Source organism: Lynx rufus, unplaced genomic scaffold, assembly GCF_022079265.1.
Source record: "Lynx rufus isolate CCGP_SWC_20201006 ecotype Redwood Valley unplaced genomic scaffold, mLynRuf1.p SCAF_14, whole genome shotgun sequence".
NCBI lineage: Eukaryota > Metazoa > Chordata > Mammalia > Carnivora > Felidae > Lynx > Lynx rufus.
Window position 1 is genome coordinate 5,303,690 of NW_025814828.1, and position 20,002 is coordinate 5,323,691.

Genomic DNA, 20,002 nt, shown 5'->3' on the forward strand with positions numbered 1-20,002 from the left:
GAACCACTTAACGCTCTGCGTGGCCACCCGCCCCTCCTTGCTTGCGTGGCCAGCCTCGTCTGTCCTAAGAGACTTAGGTTTTTCAACAGGACTAAGATGAAAGAAAAGCGCTAGGAAACTTGTCTGCTTCAGTTGGATTTTGCTAAGGTGCTCAGCTCACAAGCTACCTCCTTGCCCCCAGTCTGAGATTCCGCTGAGTTAAGAATGCAGCTACGAGTGTCTGAAATGAGCCAGTAAGCATTGCAGATTTAAAAGAAAAAAGAAAAAGAAAAGGCCACATACTCAGGAAGCTGTTTGCTTAAGTCTTAACTTGATTTCGAGCTGATCTAAATATCAGACACCAAGTCTTGATATCGAGACTGTAGTTTTGTGCTGGTAGAAACTACCCCTGCCCTCCTATCTCCTGTTTTACAGCCACTTTGCTCCCTGATGCTGGAGTAAGCCCGTTCTTCGGGCCCTCTGAGCTTCACTGTGTACAAATGCCAATAATGTTGAAGATCACGTACAACATTTTAATTTTTAGTAAAGTACGTAGGACGTTGTCGTAACTCTTCCTTTATTTTGTTTTTAATTTTGCGTATAGTTGACACACGGTGTCACAGGTCACCGGGTATGCACCGTGGCGATTCAGCAAGTCTACAGTCACGCTGTGTTCTCCAAGGTCTAGCTGCCATCTGTCCCCACACAAGCTATTACACTGCTGTTCTCTGTGTTCCCTGCACTGTGCCGTTTATTCCCATGGCATATTCATTCCGTGACTGGAAGCCTGTACCTCCAAGCCGCCTTCACCCATTTTGCGCCCCCCTGACAAGGATCAGTTTCTTCTTTCTAGTTAGAAGTCCCATTCTGCTGTTTAGAACGCCGCATTTACAGGCAGAACTATCAGAGTGCAAAAAGTAATGTCATTTTACGTAACTAATTTGTCACTTAACAAAATACACCGTTGGAGTATGATCCTTTTAGGTATGCTGTCTATTTGATAGAGTCCTATACATATAAAAAAAAGAAGTATAAAATGTGGGTTTCAAAGGATACTCATTTGAAAATAGTGGTATTTATTTATTATTGTGTTAATTTTTTAAATGTTTATTTTTGACAGAGAGAGAGAGAGAGAGAGAGCGAGCGAGCACGAGCGGGGGAGGGGCAGAGAGAGAAGGAGACACAGAAATCAAGGCAGGCTCCAGGCTCCGAGCTGTCAGCTTAGAGCCTGATGTGGGGCTTGAACCCACAAACCGTGAGATCATGACCTGAGCCGAAGTCAGATTCTTAACCGACTGAGCCACCTAAGCGCCCTTGAAAATAGTGGTATTTAGGGCCCCTGGGAGGGTCAGTTGGTTAAGCGTCTGACTCGGGATTTCAGCTCAGGTCATGATCTCACGGTTTGTCAGTTCGAGCCCCACGTTGGACTCTGTGCTGACGGTGTGGAGCCTCCTTGGGATTCTCTTTCTCCCTCTCTCTCTGCCGCTCCCCTGCTTCTGCTGTCTCTCAAAATAATAAACTTAAAAAAAAAGAAAAGAAAATAGTGGTATTTATTCTAATTACAAACGTTTACATGCTTTACTTTAAAAACTCCTTTGTAGGTCTCTTTTTATTAGGTATTTATTATTTATTTAAGTACTTATTACTTATCTACTTATTAGGTGCTTAGTCAATAAAAATTATTATCCTCAGTGTTTTGTGGTAAGTTTTTACGTTAAAAACTTAATGCTGGGCTTTGGACAGAGGATCCACACTGTTTGAATATAGGACTTTTGATTTTATGATACATGGAGAAGAGACTTTTGCTATATAATTGATGAGTCTAGTATGTTTAAATTTTAAATGACAATGTTTTAAAACCATGTGGCCTCCACATGTTTTCATACATGTTTTAGGCAGAGGCAATCTTTGGGAAGGTGGTAAAGGGACCGTATTTCACAGGCAGACGTATTTCAGGGAACAGGATTGAAAATTATGCTTTTGCCCCCTCACCTATTTTTCCAGATTTTGGTTGTCAAATAGCATCATCAACTCATCCCTAGAAAAGCAGAAAATGAAGAAAGGTTATATTTTGCATGTTTCATCCTGTGATTCAAGCAGCATTATTATCTTAGGAGGGAGATGTAGACCAGTAGCTCTCAAGGGAAAGAAGACAAGAGTATAGTGAGGAAGGCACATTTCTGGAAAACACCATAACAAGTGCCTTGAATGTATTCTCTATTTGCCTTTGGGGTTCCATATCTAGGAATCTGGCCTATTACATGATAAGAAAAATGTAGACCAAGTTGTACATGCAAAGATACCCTCTACGTAAAGATGCATAATTTTTCAAAAAGTCAAGCAAAATATCTAACATTATACACGTATATTATTTATATAAAACTTATACAAGTCTGTGAATTTTAAAGTACCAGGGAAATAAAACGTTACAATGATGCACCCCAAAATTCACCTCAGACACAGCCCATGGTAATGTTTAGAGGACATGATCCCAGACTTCATTCACCATGTGGATGCGAGGGTATGCGGCTGGTCAGAGGCACAGATAGAAGTATCTTCTAAGCGGGGTGGCTGTGTGTCTCAGTTGGTTGACTGGCCAACTTTGGCTAAGGTCATGGCTCGTGAGTTGGAGCCCTACGTCGGGCTCTGTGCTGACAGCTTGGAGCCTGGAGCCTGCCTCGGATTCTGTGTCTCCCTCTCTCTCTGCCCCTCCACTGCTTGCACACTCTCTCTCAAATATAAATAAACATTAAAAAATTAAAAAGAAAATATCTTCTAAGGATAATGCTTTTTAAGTAAAAATGAGTAAATGCATTTTTCTTAAATTTAGCTATCAAAACGGAAACTGAAGTAATACCAAAAGGATTGCTGACTTTCACATATTGAAAGCTAAAATGTCTAGGAGCACAGTGGGCGATGAGTCCTGAACGGTGAGATGGGTCACCTCCATTGGCACTCTCACAAAGTCCTTTCCATATGTGTCTTTTGAAAGACGATATTTCATAAAACCAACAGGAGTATTCTGCAGTGTGATCTTGGATTAAAGTAGGAGCCTTGTTCCGTGAACACCTCTCCCACTTCTGATACTCCAGCTGCAAACCACCTCAACCTATCCTGTCCCCTGTCCACTTGTCCTCCCTTACCTCGAGAACTTTCGAGAAAGAGGAGAAAGGAGACCGTTCTCAGGCCACATCTCCCAGGCTGGTGGAGTGAGACTGCTCCAGGGTTCACTCTCCCAGTTAGAAAAAGAGAAGGGCCAACTGCAGAGACTGACTGTCCACCAGCCAAAGAGAGGAAAGTCCTTCCTTGGACTTAGAGCTAAAGTCCAAAATGGAAGAAATGAACCAGACAAAGGCCTCTCCTACTGGGCAGTTGATGCACTAAAACAAACAAGAACAAAAATTTAGTATGACTCACATGGTCCTGAAATCAAGATCAGTAACATAACTCTGATCATTCATTTGTGTTCCTTTATCTTCATTGAGAAATTCCGTATTCGTTCATAACTAATAATTTATTGTGAAAATATCTGGTGAAACTTCTTTACCAAGAAAGGTGTATCCTCCACTAAAAAATTTAGAATTATTTTTTATACTTCTAAATTTTTTAGAATAAGAATAAAGAGAAACAAGGTAAAGTGAGGATCTTATTCCAAAAATAACTCACTAAAAGTTTTCCAAACAAGTGGGATGTAAATAAGAAAATTTAAAGTTACCACAGGTAACCCTGCTTTTGCAAAATGAAACTGAAGAAGAAAAGGCTGAGCCAATACATTTGTTTTGGGGTAAAATTGACAACTTTATTACAACAGAAAGTTGCATTCTCAACCCCTCTTCCAAAGGTAATGTTTTAAACATATCTTGTGCAGCTCATATACCAGCCTGCCTCCTTGGCTCTGCTATCGTAATCACTGTTCACCTCTGTAGCACGTGGTACTAACATCACACTTCCCTCAATTTCCCTACAGTTTTGCAAAAGAGACTAAGAGAAGGCTCAGGGATACCTAGAGCTAATTCTAATGACGAAAAAGATCAATAGACCTTCTCCACAATTGGATGCTAAGTATTGTTGTCTAAAGGGGGTGGGGGGGAACTGCATGGTGTCATTGCTCGGTATATTCCCATTCTAACCATGTGCAGTAATCCCAGAGACTGTCTGTTTCTTCTTTAAATCAGGGGACAGAGAGACAAAGTGGAAGAGTTGACGTGAAAACAAAAGGCAGAAACTAGTGAGACAGAGAGAGAGGATAAGAGAGATCAAAGATGATAGAGATGAGAGGGGACAGAGATAGATGAGAGAGAGACACTTCAGCCCTCCTGATGCTGAGATGCATCCTCAGCTCAGCATCAGTACCCCACCCCTACTTGCCAGGCTAGTTCCCAGCTTCACGTTGTCCCTGTTCCTCTTAGTGCAGTCCTTAGAGTTCATTCCCTCGGAACACTGCCTCGTCCAAGCCTGAGCTATTGGGTTATGCCCCACTCCTGAGGAAAGTCCAGGACCACACTGTCCAATGGAAACTCTTACAATGATGGCAATGCTTTATAATCCTGTGTTGTCCAGTAGGGTAGCCACTAGCCTCACTTGGACATTGAGCACGTGGAATGTGGATAGTGTGACAGGAACTGCTCATTCTGTCCCATTCCAGTGAATTTGAGTATAAGCTGCCATGTGTGGGTAGTGGCCATGGGACCGGAGTGGACAGGTCCAGTAAGTACTGAGATACTCCATGGTTAAGTCCCTTGAAGGCCTCTGTGTCACTGGGAGGGGAGGCTTTTCTCCTCAATTTTCTTGGTCTTCAAGAGGATGAGTATTAGAAAATGAAAGATCAAGCACACACAGATGTGTACACACACACGCACACACACACGCACACACACACGCACACACTTTCCAAAGATCAACAACAATTCTCAAAGTTAATGTCATCTACATCCTCATTCAGGAAGGGAAATTCTTCCCAGGTGGGGAATAACCTTCTTTCCTCTGAGAAAGTATTATCGGTTTCCTTGAACTCTCTTTTTTTTCCTGCCTCTCATAATGCTTGAGAAACTGACCCATCCCTATGCATTTACAACAATGGGGACATATTCCCATCAAACAGAGGTTAAACGCAGTAAAACTTTGCATTTATTCACCATTTGTACCTTATGGAGATTATAGTTGACCCTTAAACAATGTGGGGTTAGGAATGTCGACCCCCCCCTCACAGTCCAAAATTGGCATCTAACTTGGTTCCCCCAAACTCAATCACTAATAGCTTACTGTTGGCCAGAAGCCTTACTGACGACATAAGTAGTCTGTTAACACATATCTTATAAGCTACATGTACTATATACTGTATTCTTATAGCCAAGTGAGCTAGAGAAAGGAAATGTAATTAAGAAAATCATGAAGCAAGAGAAATTCATAGTAATGTACTGTATTCATCAAAAAAAAAAAAATCCACAGTAAGGAAGCCTTGTAAACCATTACTGTTGACTGCTACTCAGAGCAGAATTCCAGACACTGTAGGCATTTATCTGTTTCAGTGACAGTGATTTTTTGAGAGGAAATTATTTTGATCAAGTGAAGACCAAATCATTATTGTTGCTCACTAGCATCGAAGACCTATTAAAGTGGAAGAAACTGACACTGAAAAGCCATACCATGGCTGGTGTTCCCATATCCCTCAGGAATTTTCACCTGCCTCAAATAACAGAAGAGGACCCGGCTTATGAGTGCAATCTGAGCAAGTGTTACTTCCTTCACGCACATGGGAAAGTGACCTCATCTTGCCGTTACATTTTGTTTGCATAGCAAACGAAGTTAGCGTATTGGGCTCCAGTGCAAGCCAGCTGACTTACAGAAATCAGAAAATAGAATGAGTAAAGATAAAAAGCGGTCACTCTCGTTGGCCCACTTACCTGTGATTCGGTGACCATTCATCCATGAGACCATGCAATACATACTAAGTCATTCAGACAAGGAAGTGAACTCGGTACCAGTGTTGCAGTGAGATGTTAATTTGTTTAGAAGTAAAGCTTTTGTCCCAGATACTGGGTTCACCCTCAGCATCAGTCATCTCCACTGAGAACTGTCCTGGGAGTGTCAGCAAAGCATACATAACGCTTCAAGGACTGGGGCAGTGGGCCAGAACAAATTGGACGAGAAACCAACTGAAAATATGAAATTGTGAAATAACTTGACATATCCAAAATTCTCTCGAAAAAAAAAGTATTGGTAAAATAAGCCAACAATATATTTTTTTAATGATGAAGATTTTTGTTTTGTGTTTTTTTTTTCTTTAGTTAAGATTTCACAGCCTCAGCTGCCCTGTTCAATGTAGGGTGTTGAGCAGCATTCTCAGTATGAAGCCCACAGGTGTTATAAACCTCAGGACAGTGTTTCCAGCAGCTCTGGTGAGGTTTCATTGACCACAGTGACATCAGTGATTTCAGAAGGAATAGTACAGAAGGAGGATCCTTGTATTTTATTCTTTTCGTGCTTGAGTCAGAATCCAAAAAGTTTATATCCTGTGGATAAAATCGTTTAACCCCTTTTTCTGTGTATACTGACATTTGACATCGTGGATGTGTAGCTATTTTTGTGTGTTTAGTGAGATTTTGCTTTTTATCCTAGTGACCACTCTCATGGAAGGATATGTAGAGTGGCCCCATCACTATCCCATGGTCACAGTAGACCTTTGAAACTTGGGTTAAGTTGATGTGATGTGGTGCTACTTGCAGGGACGTAGAAAAACTTGATGGGCACAGAACAAAGTAGACGTGGATGTGCAAGGGATTGAAAGCAATTCAAGTCAGAACAGGCCTCTTGGAGCAGAGGCAGTGGACATTCAGGAAACTGGGGAGAAGCTCCCAGGGTAATTCAGTTAGCACAAACAGCCTCCCATTCTTCTTCTTAAATCAGTTTTGTATCAGACTCACTTAACCCAGTTGACCAGATAGTTCCAGACAAAGGTGCACTGCAAAACCTGCCAATCGGTTCATCTATTTCAAAACCAGAAATCAAATTATTAAATCCACCATTACGATAGCTGAATTTGATCAGATGACTTTGTAGAACTGTAAACACTTGCATTGTTCTTGTGAACATTGGTCCCCAGTCACACACTCAGTGCCCTTGGGCCATTCACCCATTCTCTGTGGACACCGTTCTTTAAATACCCTGATAGCCACCTAGCACTGCAAAATGCTGTCACTCGCATGACTTCAAACAAATATTTGCAATTCTCCAGTGACAGAAGTTAAAGAAAACATGCAAAATATATTTTTTTTATTTTAATTCCAGTATCATTACCACACAGGGTTCCATTAGTCTCAAGTGTGCAATGTAGTGATGTGGCAATTCCATACATGACTCTGTGCTCATCACTATGGCTGTGCTCTTCATCCCCCATCACCTGTTTCCCCCAACCCCCACCTCCCGTCTGGTAACCATCACTTGGTTCTCTAGAGCTTAGACTTTGTTTTTGGTTTGTGTCTTGTTTGCTTGCTTGTTTTGTTCCTTAAATTCCACATGTGAATGAAATTCTATTATATTTGTCTTTCTCTGACTGACTTATTTCACTTAGCATCATACCCTCTAGATCCATTGATGTTGTTACAAATGGCAAGATTGCATTCTTTTTGATGGCTGAATAATAGTCCTGTGTGTGTGTGTGTGTGTGTGTGTGTGTGTGTATGTGTGTGTGTATGTGTGTGTACGTACACCATATTTTCTTTATCCATTCATCTGTTGATGGGCACTTAGGCTTCTTCAGTATCCTGGCTATTGTTGATGAAGCTGCAGTAAACATAGCAGTGCCTTTTTTTTTTTCCAAATTAGTGTTTCATATTCTTTAGGTAAATACCCAGTAGTAGAATTATTGGATCATAAGGTAGTTCTACTTTAATTTTTTGAGTAACCTTCATACTATTTGCCAGAGTGGCTGCACCAGTTTGCATTCCCACCAACAGTACACGAGGGTTCCTTTTTTCTCCACATCCCCACCAACCCTTCTTCCTTTTTATTTTAGCCATTTTGACAGGTGTGAGGTGGTATCTCATGGTAGTTTTGATTTGCGTTTCCCTGATGATGAGTGATGTCGAGCATCTTTTCATGTGTCTGTGGGTCATCTGTATCTTCTTTGGAGAAATGTCTGTTCGTGTCTTGTGCCCATTTTTAATTGGATTATTTGGTGAGTTTTGTTGTGTTGAGTTATACAAGCTCTTTATTTTGGGGACTAACCCTTTATAAGACATGTTATCTGCAAATATCTTCTCCCATTCAGTAGGTTGTCTTTTACGTTTGATGATTATTTCTTTCTCTGTGTAGAAGCTTTTTTATTTTCATGTAGTCCCAGTAGTTTAATTTTGCTTTTGTTTCCCTTGCCTCAGGGGGCATATCTAGAAAAATGTTTCTAGGGCCAACCTCAGAGAAATCACTGCCTTATGCTCTCTTCTAGGATTTTTATGGTTTTGGGTTTCACATCTAGGTCTTTAATCCATTTTGAGTCTATTTGTGTGTGTGGTGTAAGAAAAGGGTCCAGTGTCATTCTTTTGCATGTTGCTGTTCAGTTTTCCCAACACCATTTGTTTCTTTCCCTTTATTATATTCTTGTCGTTTTCCCATTATTATATTCTTGCCTCCTTTGTTGAAGATTAATTGACTATATAATCGTGGGTTTATTTCTGGGTTGTCTGTTACTTTGATCTATATGTCTTTTTTGTTGCCATTACCATACTGTTTTGATTATCACAGCTTTGTAGGTTATCTTGAAATCTTGGATTGTGATATCTCTAGTTTGGTCCTTCCTTTTCAAGACTGCTTTGGCAATTTGGGATCTTTTGTGGTTCCATACAAATCTTAGGATTATTTTAAAGTTTTAAAATGTTTATTTATATTTGAGAGAGAGAGAGAGAGAGAGAGAGAGAGAGAGAGAGAGAGAGAGAGACAGAGCACAAGCGGGGTAGGGGGAGAGATAGAGGGAGACACAGAATCTGAAGCAGGTTCCAGGCACAGAGCTTCAGTACAGAGCCCAACACAGGGCTCAGACTCATGAACCGCAAGATCATGACCTGAGCCCAAGTCAGACGCTCAACCAACTGAGCCACTCAGGTGCCCCTAGGATTATTTTCAAATATATTTCTTTTTCTTTTTTCTATAAATTTTTGGTCAGAATTCAATGTCTGACCCCTTTTCAGTGAATATAGGACAATTGAAAGAAATATCTGGGAAGGAGGAGGAGAGAGGGAAATACTTTGCAGAGAGTGACATAGAAGACCTCATGAAGGCCCCTTCCTCACCTTCGTGTCGGTCTTTGTGATTGTTAATAACGGTGTCCTGAGGACCAAGGGTGGGGTGAGGAGACAACTGTGCAATGCTAGAAACTGGGTCGGTCATGCTTGTTATTGAGCACGGGCTTGGGCCAGAAGACAAACGAGGTCATGCTGTGTCCAGCTCCCTAGGCATGAGTGAGTAAGAGGTGTCTAATCTGCTCTCAGTTAGAACCATCTCCGATGATATGTAAAGCACAATGTGATGGGCCTCCTTTCCTGAAGTGACAGTTCTTAGCTCAGTGCTTAATGGTGGGGTCTGGGTTGCATTTCTGTTGAGGTTTCCTAGATATGTGTCCTGCATATCCATTCGTGGCACAGATACTTCCAGAGAGTCTCTCATGGTCATGGCACTGTCCACCTCGCTCCCCTGCGAGTCCTTGGTGCCGGATGCTGCGTTATAGGGAGAGCCACGTGAATGGAGACACGGTGCCCCTGGGGCTGGGGGAGCTGTCCACATGAAGCAGGCTGCCTGCAGAGTACGGAAGGTGGGCGGTGGAGACTGAGAAATTGAAGGTTGTCCGGGAACAGGAAGAGGCGGGCCAGGGTGGAGGAGTTCAAGGCAGAGAAAGAGGACAAGGGAAACGTGGAGGGAGGGCCAGACCACGTAGGGCCAGGTGAGGCCATTTTAGGGACTTTGGCTTTGGCCCTAGATTGGCTGAGAAGTCCCAGGGCAGTTTTGAGCAGAGAAGGAATCAGATTTGCTGTCCGTCTGAACACGTGTGCTGTGATGCAGCCAGTAAGACACGGCTGTGTCAGTCCAGGTGAACGATGTGGGCGGCCCTGACCCAGCTCAGCAGCAAACCTTTCTGGTGGCACGGGAGTTGCTGTAAACGCCAGAAAAATAAAATAAATCTGGATTAAGTTGAAAGCCGCAGCTGAAGCATCCTTGGGCATATTGCAAACACGAAGACAGACAAATTAACTATTCCTAGTGATGTATATTTTGGCCGTGTCTCCTCTCACACAAAATACACATACACTCTTGCACATAGACACACGCAGTTTAAACATAAACTATATTACTTTATAAATAGTTTAAATATAAACTGTCCAATTGTTTAAATATAAACTATCCAAGTCTGCATGCCTACAAACGTCCTGAGTTCCATCATTTGCATTTATGCAACTCTTTATTTATTTAAACTATTATACCTTATCTGGGTGGCCTTTTTTTTTAATTCTTAAATTTTTTTTTTAATTTTTTTTTTCAACGTTTATTTATTTTTGGGACAGAGAGAGACAGAGCATGAACGGGGGAGGGGCAGAGAGAGAGGGAGACACAGAATCGGAAACAGGCTCCAGGCTCTGAGCCATCAGCCCAGAGCCTGACGCGGGGCTCGAACTCACGGACCGCGAGATCGTGACCTGGCTGAAGTCGGACGCTTAACCGACTGTGCCACCCAGGCGCCCCTCTTAAATTTTTTTAAGTAGGCTCCGTGGAGCCCAACGTGGGGCTGGAACTCACAACCCTGAGATCAAGACCTGAGCTGAGATCAAGAGCCAGACACTTAACTGACTGAGCCACTCTGGGTGGCTTTTTATACTTCCGGAATAAACTTGATTTGCTTCTTTGTATTAATAGATACTGGAGAGAAAGGTGCTGGCACGAGTTTAGGGCAGGTGATGTCTTAGAACAGATGCCACTTTCCCCCCCTTCCCAGCCAGGGTGTGCTCAGAAGAGTGTCATGTGAGTGAAGCAGGCATGAATGCCTTCCCCCCCGGACAGAGGGAGGACCAGGACCAGTGCTGTCCTCCCCGTCCCCACCCCCCCAACAGGTCCTCTGCCCTGGTCGACCAGTACCTCTGTTCACACAGGAACCTTAACCCTGGCATCCCGCCAGAAGGCTCCCTTGTGATTCTGGCCACAGGCCTTTGTCTTCATGCCCTGAATGCAGAATATGGGCAGTAAAAGCCCCTTTTTGCGAAACGAACAGGCAAGAGGAGGAGAGAAGAGTGGTCACCTGTAACCAGAAACAGCATGGGTGTAGTTATGCTGGTGAACCGGCGGCTGCAGAGGTGGGAAGCGTGGGCTTTGCGGCCTGCGCTGGGCGATCTGCCTCACTAGCCATGTGCCGTTGGGTGAGGTATTTAAGCACGCAGAAACTCCATCCCTCTGGGTCAAGAGGAAATAATATAAGTACACATATCATAGGCTTTAAGTGAGCCTTAAACTTAGAAAAGTACTGTCTCTTTTACAGAAAATGAGTTTTAACTACGAAACACAAGTACAGAAATAGCACTGTCTATCACTGAAAATACTGTCTTGCCATGGAGGGTCTTTTCTTAACAACTTGAGATTCCTGTTTCACATCTACAACAGTAGTTCTGTTTTTTTTTTTTTTTGATGTTTATTTTAGTTATGAGAGAGAGAGAGAGAGTGAGTGAGTTGGGGAGGGGCAGAGAGAGAGACACACACACACACACAGAATCTGAAGCAGGCTCCAGGCTCCAAGCTGTCAGCACAGAGCCCAACGCGGGGCTCGAACTCACAGACTGTGAGATCATGACCTGAACCAAAGTCGGAAGCTTAACCCACTGAGCCCCCCAGGCGCCCCGAGAATCGCAGTTCTTAATCTCCGTCACACGACACAGTCAGGCGGAGGGTTTGTGAATGGAACAGAACCCGGCTGTGCCCACAGTCTCCCTGTGTCAGTAGATTTGGGTGGGCACAGGAATTTCCATTTTTGAAAGGTCCTTAGGTGATGCTGGTGCTTGTCCAGGGACCACATCTTGAGAATCAGTAATTTAAGAAAAGGTTTTACTCTGTTACCACAGTGTCCATATTTGTACTCATCGAAAACTAAATTCAATTAAATATCCTTGTGGCATAAACTGCTCTTCATCATAAATTCTGTTGTCTACATCTTCTAAAATGTGCGAGGAAAAGAAGTAAAAGGTCAAAGGGAAATTGGGACCATGAGAAAAATCAGGCACCTGACGTCCAGTGGGCACCCAGGACCACCACGGGCATCAGTGTGCAGGGAAAACACAGTTCAACATCAGTGACGCCCTGCAATCTCAAAATGTAGAGAACTCTCTACGTTGCGAACTTTCCGTCTTGCCCAGAAGTGGACAAATGTCCGTTTTGATGACCATGGTTTATCTCAGCAAACATTAAAAATAAAAGGGCAACCAGAACACTGCTCCTTTCAGGATGATTTATGTGTCTCAATAAGTAGGAGGCAAAATCCCAATTGCCTACAGAAGTATTTGATGTTCCTTATTAAAGAGAGCTTTAAAGTTCCTCGAGGTATTAGCCAGAGTGAGAGAGATTTGAACACATCTGCTCTGCGTTAAGACTCCTCCGTGGGTAGATAACCTTCGTGACTGTGTTTATGCTGGAGGCATTGTCGGGTCCTCCGCTGACAGACACAGAAGTGTTACCTAACTTGCTAACGGTTTAGAAGTTGGACAAGAACAGATGGGCACAGGTGAAACTGAGGCCAGGACGCCTCTATACCTTGGCTTCATCCGTTCACACACAGCCAGGGGCCACGCGGGAGCAAATTATTAGCAAATCATTTTAATTAAAACTGCCTCATGTCCTGTTTTTGTTTCTATTTTCCAGAAGCTACCACTTACTTAAGCTATTAAATAAGCTTAACTGATAGAACAGCAGGTCAGAACACCTGGATTCATAAGCCTGAGAACTTTGGGTCTGAAAGAGTCTTTGGGAGAGCAGGTCTGCGGTTCTCGGTGTTACTGAATTGCAAGCTTGTATGTTGGAGACCTGCTTTCTTCTTGTATCCTTGGCTTATTCAAGCCCTTTTGGTTAATAGCTGATTGTACTAATAATGGTTTTTGGTGAATGGGTATGTATGTGTGGGTGGTTTATTTCAAAGCAATCAAAGAGGTATTTTTGCAATTTAAAGGCTGTGTCTCACCCTGGTGAAGTAGGAGTCTGTTGATAAAATTCTGCCCCTCAGTTTTAATCCTATTATAAAAGTGCTTTTTGTCCCTTTTCTCAAAGTTCTATAGAAAAAAAATATTTTCTCTGAGAGGTTTTCATGTGTTAGCTAAAAATTTCCCCCAGAATTCCATCCATTTCGGACGGTGTCTCAACTATTCCACAAGTGATTTTTCAATCAATTCATGTGAATGCCTTTTTTTTTTCTCTCTCTCCTCTTTTTTTCCTTAATACAAGCCTTGGGTTCCATATTTAAACATTACGTTAAATTCTTTTAATGCCTACACTTAACAAAATCATACATGTCTTGAGTAAAAGTTCCCATTTTGCTTTTTATTAATCTCCTAAAATTCTTTTTTTTTTTTTTTTTTTAAATTTTTTTTTTCAACGTTTGTTATTTATTTTTGGGACAGAGAGAGACAGAGCATGAACGGGGGAGGGGCAGAGAGAGAGGGAGACACAGAATCGGAAACAGGCTCCAGGCTCCGAGCCATCAGCCCAGAGCCCGATGCGGGGCTTGAACTCACGGACCGCGAGATCGTGACCTGGCTGAAGTCGGACGCTTAACCGACTGCGCCACCCAGGCGCCCCTATTAATCTCCTAAAATTCTTAACACAGAAGAAAAAACAGTGTCTGTAATTAACTTTACAGATTAAAAACAAAGCTAGAAATATTGTCACACATTGTGGAAAAGTTCAAAAAAGTAAAGAGGTAGAAAATGAAAAGTAACGCCTCTGCCCCTTTCTGTACCTCTTTGTCTCCTCTCCTTGTCCTCCAAAATATGTGCTGTTCTCAGATTCTTTTCACCTGAAACGTTTCGTCTGTCTTTTTGTCTTTGTGCTTAGGGATTCGTCCTGTTTTATAGCTGAAAGTCACACGTTTTACAAATATGTCCTAATATTTAATGATGGCTTTTACGTGATTTCCAACATTCCGTTGCTCCAGCCAGTATAGCAGTGGGAATAGCAGAATTCGCTTGGATGGGAAGGTCTGTAAAATAAATTTAAAGAGGGCAATAACAGTGTGTTCCAAGTGCTTAACACATTTTAATTTCTGATTGCTAGTTTTAAATCACCCATTTGTAGAAATAGAGAATTCCCACTTGAGTCATAGGGCTGTGTCTGTATTACAGAAAGTGGAAGTCTTATATTGCTTGTCATTTTTTAAATGTTTATTTATTTATTTTGAGAGAGAGAACATATGCATGAGCAGGGGAGGGGCAGAGAGAGGGGGGGAGAGAATCCCAAGCAGGCTCCACGCTGTCAGCCAAGAGCTTGAACCCATGAACCATGAGATCAGGACCTGAGCTGAAATTAACCGACTGAGCCCCTCAGGCAGGTGCCATGGTCTGTAATTTTCTACAAAAAGAAATTACAATCACCATCTACCTCAGGGACAGTCAATTATCATCTGAAGGATTTTTATCAGCCATTCACAGAGCAAGGGAGGTTTGCAGCAGAAGGCCCGCCATCAGGAATCCATCAGGAATCCACAGTCCAGACGTGGTTACTTATCACCTAAGCGTTGTTACTTAAAATCACTTAAAATCACAGCAGCCGATTTGTACCAGCGATACCAGAAACACGAGGATGATTTGGCACGAAGGGTGTTGGATAGGAGAGCCTGTGTAGGTCCCGCTGTCCCGGGGTGCATGAGGACCTGGGATCAGAACGCTTATTCCATTCAAAAATGGCAGTTTGAGTGACGCCTGGGTGGATCAGTTGGTTAAGCATCTGACTCCGGCTCAGGTCATGATGTTGCAGTTTTTGAGTTTGAGCCCCGTGTTGGGTTCTGTGCTGACAGCTCAGAGCCTGGAGCCTGCTTCGGATTCTGTGTCTCTATCTCTCTCTCTGTTCCTCCCCCAGTCACACTCTGTCTGTCTGTCTCTCTCTCTCTCTCAAAAATAAATAAAGATTAAAAAAATCTTTAACGGCAGTTTGAGATAATAGTCATTTTATCTAAAACAAGTCATTAAAAAAGCCTCCCTTCATTGTTACTTTTTCTATAAAATATTAATAAAATTAAACATGTTCACAGGGGTAGTTAAAAATTAATGAGAAACTCTCCTCAAGCAAACACAGGAAGTGTAAAGATTTTCATGGTTCTGTACACAATGAATGTAATAAAACATGATCCTGGTTGGCCATGGACCAAGACTAATCTCATAACAATCCACCTTTATCAAGGTGCAGGCTTCTGATGGAAACCTAGCATAGAGAAATCTGAACTCAAGCTGCCCGGTTAGTAGCTGATTATGTGATTCGAAAGAATAATCCTCTTTACAAGGAACACAGTATGCTATTCTTTAAAGTAATTAGTTCACCCATCTTAAAAATAAAATGGAATTCCCCTGAAAGATGCCCCAGAGAAATGTGTATTTTGAGTAGTCTGTCCATTCTCAGGCTTGGTTCCTCCTTATAAAATCTGTGATTAAGTTGCTCCTTTAAAACATGAACACATGCAGAAGGTAAATGATGTAGCCATAATCGGTGTGCATATTTCCTGGCTCTGTTTCTTTAAAGTTATGTAAGCAGTTTATTTATTTTTTTATGTTTATTGATGTATTTGGGGAGAGGGGCAGACAGAGAGGGAGAGAGAGAATCCCAAGCAGGCTTTCTGTTGTCAGCGCAGAGCCCAACACGGGGCTCAAACCCAAGAACCGTGAGATCATGACCTGAGTCAAAACCAAGAGTCCTACTCTTAATCGACTAAGCCACCCGGGCACCCCAAGTTATGTAAACAATTCAAAAGGACCTTGAGGTGTAGCAGATGTTGGAAACTCTTATCTTTTAGAATCCTACCAACGGATCTCAAATCCTCACCTTTTTTAGTTTGTGTGATCCCATACATGCTAGATCACTATATTGTAATTGGGGACTGAGAATAGAATTCATCTGTTTGCTTAAAGCAGAGGTTCCAATCTGGGGGTGATTCAGCACCCCACCCAGGTGGACAGTGTATGGAGACCTTTTCACCTGCATGGAGAGGGCATTCTACTGGTATCCAGTGAGTAGAGACCTGAGATACTGCTAAATGTTCTAAAATGCCCAGGACAGACTGCACAACAAAGAGTTATCCTGCCCCAAGTGTCAGTAGCACCAAGGGTAAGAAGTCCTAGGCTAGAGGAAGGCTGGTTTTTCACCTTCTGACGCTTTGAGTTTTCCTTGGCAAGGTACCACTTCAGGTGGGACTTGATCTCTCAGCTTTCCAGGAAAGAGACCTGTGTGAGTCCAGACCTACCTGCGATTCACCTTAACCGTAGCAAGAACTGCTCTGCGTGCTTCGCTGTAACTTGTGTCTGATGTCACCCTAACTCAGCCCATAAATCTGTGCCGGGAAGCCACCTGAGTGGAACTCCCTTCTGCACGGGGCTGCCTGACCAGACACTGTGTTGTGCAACTGTGTTTTCACTCAGGTCTTTTGTTCTAAGCACTGGCCATTTGTAGAGTCCTTCCAAAAGATGGGAAAGTGCTTAGGTGCGGAGAAATGTGATTGGATCTGCTATTACTCTGTAACTTTTATAGAGACAGACAGTATTCCTGGCAAAATGAGGTTTCTTGGCAGACCAGATTTGGGATTTTTTTTTTCAATGCGGATGATTAACAGTGCCTTCCAAAGTGTCAGGGATGTTGGGAACTGGGGCAAAAAAGGAATTTCTTGCTGTCTTCAACCGGTGCTCCATGGTATAAGCACACATGGTATAAGCACACAGTTTATTAGTTATCTGTTATTCTGTTGCAAATTACTACAAATTACCAAGAATCACTAAGACTCACAGGTGAGTGAATAACCCACCTAAGGATTTGGGATTTGTACCTAGCTGTTTTGACAGGAAACCGCGTGTATTTTCAGATGGTTAATATGACAGGTGGCAGTCCTACCAGCCCTTTTGTAAAATCTGTCACCCTGAATTGGGGTCGCACCTGTGGATATGTTAGGATGACACTTCTTGTCCCTGAACTCCTGACCCATGGAAACTGTGATAATAAATATGTGTTCTCATAAGCCACAAAGTGGTAATTATTGTCCGTCAGCCTCGGTTGCCCAGTGTCTAAGCTGATGCCGGCCTCCGGGGTTGTCGTGAGCACTGACGTGATGTGTGAAGAGCGAGACATGGAAACGGCTGTCCGTACACGCTACTTCCGTGCCTCCGCCACGCCCTGCCTGTCCCTGTCATTCTGTGTCCCTAATAGAGGGAGGGAGATGCTGGTAATCATATAGCAATAAAACCCTGTTGCAGAGTTTTAAATTGCAACACGGTGAATCAGAGTGCAATACAATTGTTCCTGGATGATAAAACATGTCATCACCCAGAGGTACCATTCTTGTATGTGTTATGCATATGTTCATTAAATTTGTGGACTGGTGATGTGCCTGTACAGTATTTACAGTGGGATCTAAGAGTCAAAGGATAATGAAATGGCTTTTGCATGCTCTCGTGGACCTTACCTGCTGGGGAAGGAACCACATAAGTGAGCAGGCGATGGCAAGGGAGCGTGGCTGGAATGTGCTGGTCATCGGCAGTTGGTTGGCAGGAGAGGCCTTTCACTGGGTCTTGGTGATTGTGGAGGAGTACGTTGGGCTGGACAACGAAGTGGAGAGTTAAGAGGAGGAGGGCAGAAGGAGGAGGAGGAGGGCAGAAGGCATGTCCAGTGCCAGGCCTCAGAGGGGACGTACACACGGCACAGTTTTGCAGCTTCGAGCAGGTCAAGGGCTAGACGGTGAGGTGTTAGGGAAGGAGTCAGGATGACATAAATAGTTAGGGGGCCAGCATGGAGTAGGGCTCTGACTTAGAGCTCCAGAGTTGTGAACTTTATCAAAACAACACTGAAATGCGTTAAGAGGTGGACGTATTTGAGAGGCGTGGGCCAGCTTGCACTTCTTAAAAAAAAAAAATTTAATGTTTGTTTATTTTTGAGAGAGAGAGACAGGGCATGAGCAGGGGAGAGGCAGAGAGAGAGGGAGACAGAGAATGCGAAGCAGGCTCCAGGCTCTGAGCTGTCAGCACAGAACCTGACGTGCGGCTCAAACCCATGAACCGTGAGATCATCACCTGAGCCGAAGTCGGACGCTTAACGGACTGAGCCACCCAGGCGCCCCTGACTTTAACACGGTCCCTCTTGTTGCCCTTGGACTAAAGGCTGTTGAAAGCTGGATAGAATCCAGGATATACTTCAGGAAGCTATGGTCCTCAGTGGAGGAGAGGGTATGGAGGCTGGAGGGATGGTAGAGGTGGTGGGGAAAGAGGAAAGACGCTGTATTTAAAGAAGGAGAATCAGAGAGGCTTGGTGCTGGATTAGACATGGGGTGAACGACGCCCGGACATCCAAGCTTGAGGGGTGCCATCTGCTGATGTCAGGAATGTCAGAGGAGCTCAGACAGCTTACAGGAGAAGTGAGTTCAGTGTGGGGCATGTTAAGCTTACATTCTTGTGCGTTGGGGACATACAGGTGCAGTCATCAACTAGGGTGGAAGAGTCTGCAGCTTAGGACACAGGTCTGGGTTGGGAGTATAAATGTGAAAATGTTTGGCTATGGACTTTAGCATCAATACTAATTAATGGGATGGAGAAATGGTGATGCTCAACCAGGCACGTTTCATGGGATTTTATGCCCGGGGACATGTGGCAATGCCTGGACACAACCTAAGTCTTAGGAAGGAAGTCTAAGTCAGAGGAAGGGTGGGCCACCAGCATCTCGTGGGTAGAGACCACGGATACTGCTAAATATGCTACAGTGCCTGGGATGATCCAGGCCAAAAGGCCCATCAGGTTAGGGCCAAAGTTGAGAACGTCCGAGGCAGAACCGTAGGAGTAGAAGACACGGGTACAAGAACAGTACCCTGCTCTCGTGCTCTCATGTCAAAAGGAAACGTGGAAAGGATCCCACAAAACAAACTGAAGAAACAGCCAGAGACACAGAAAACCAAGACATTGTGAAGTCATAGAAGCCAAAGAGAAGACATACAGGCAGCGTGGTCACATCCCTCAGGGAGACCAAGCGCAAAAGGGCCAAGCGGGCGTTCATGGAGACCTCATGAAGAAGGTCCATGAAGACCTTAGGAGGAAGAGATATATTGATGCAATGGTGGCATGGGCATTGGAATGGGTGAAGAGGTGAAGGTAACATGAACAAGTCTTGTGAGAAATTGAAAGAGGGGACAGACGTTGTTTGGTGGATATAAGAAAAGGAAGGGTTGAGGGACGTTTTCCGTGGAGTTGTTATGGCAGATACATTCTATGGGGATACTCATGGAAGGAGACCAGAGGCAGGGTGAGGTTGAAGACACAGGAAAAGCCACTGAGTCCCTAAGTGGGGGTTGATGGGATAGGATCCCAAGCCATGGTGGAAGAATTAGTCTTCCATAGGAATCAGACATCTTGTCCGTTGAAGCAAGACAGAATTTAGGAGTCACTTAAACTAGAATTAGAGTTGACCCTTGAGCAGTGTGAGGGTTGGAGCATTGACTTTCCACCTGTTTGAAAATCCACATGTGACTTTGGGCTCACCCAAAACGCAACTGTGTACTAATAGTCTACCGTTGACCAAAGCCTTTCTAATAAGATAAAGTTGATTAACACATAGTTTCTATGTTCTGTGTGTTATATACTATATTCTTACAGTAAAGGAAGCTAGAGGAAAAAATGCTTAGAAAATCGTAAGGAAGAGAAAATACATTCACAGCACTGTGCTGTACTTACCGAAAAAATCTACATATAAGTGGACCCGAGCAGTTCAAATCCTTGTTGTGCAAGGGTCAGTGGTACTTGGAGTAGGACTTCAGGAAGGTTCTAGGTGC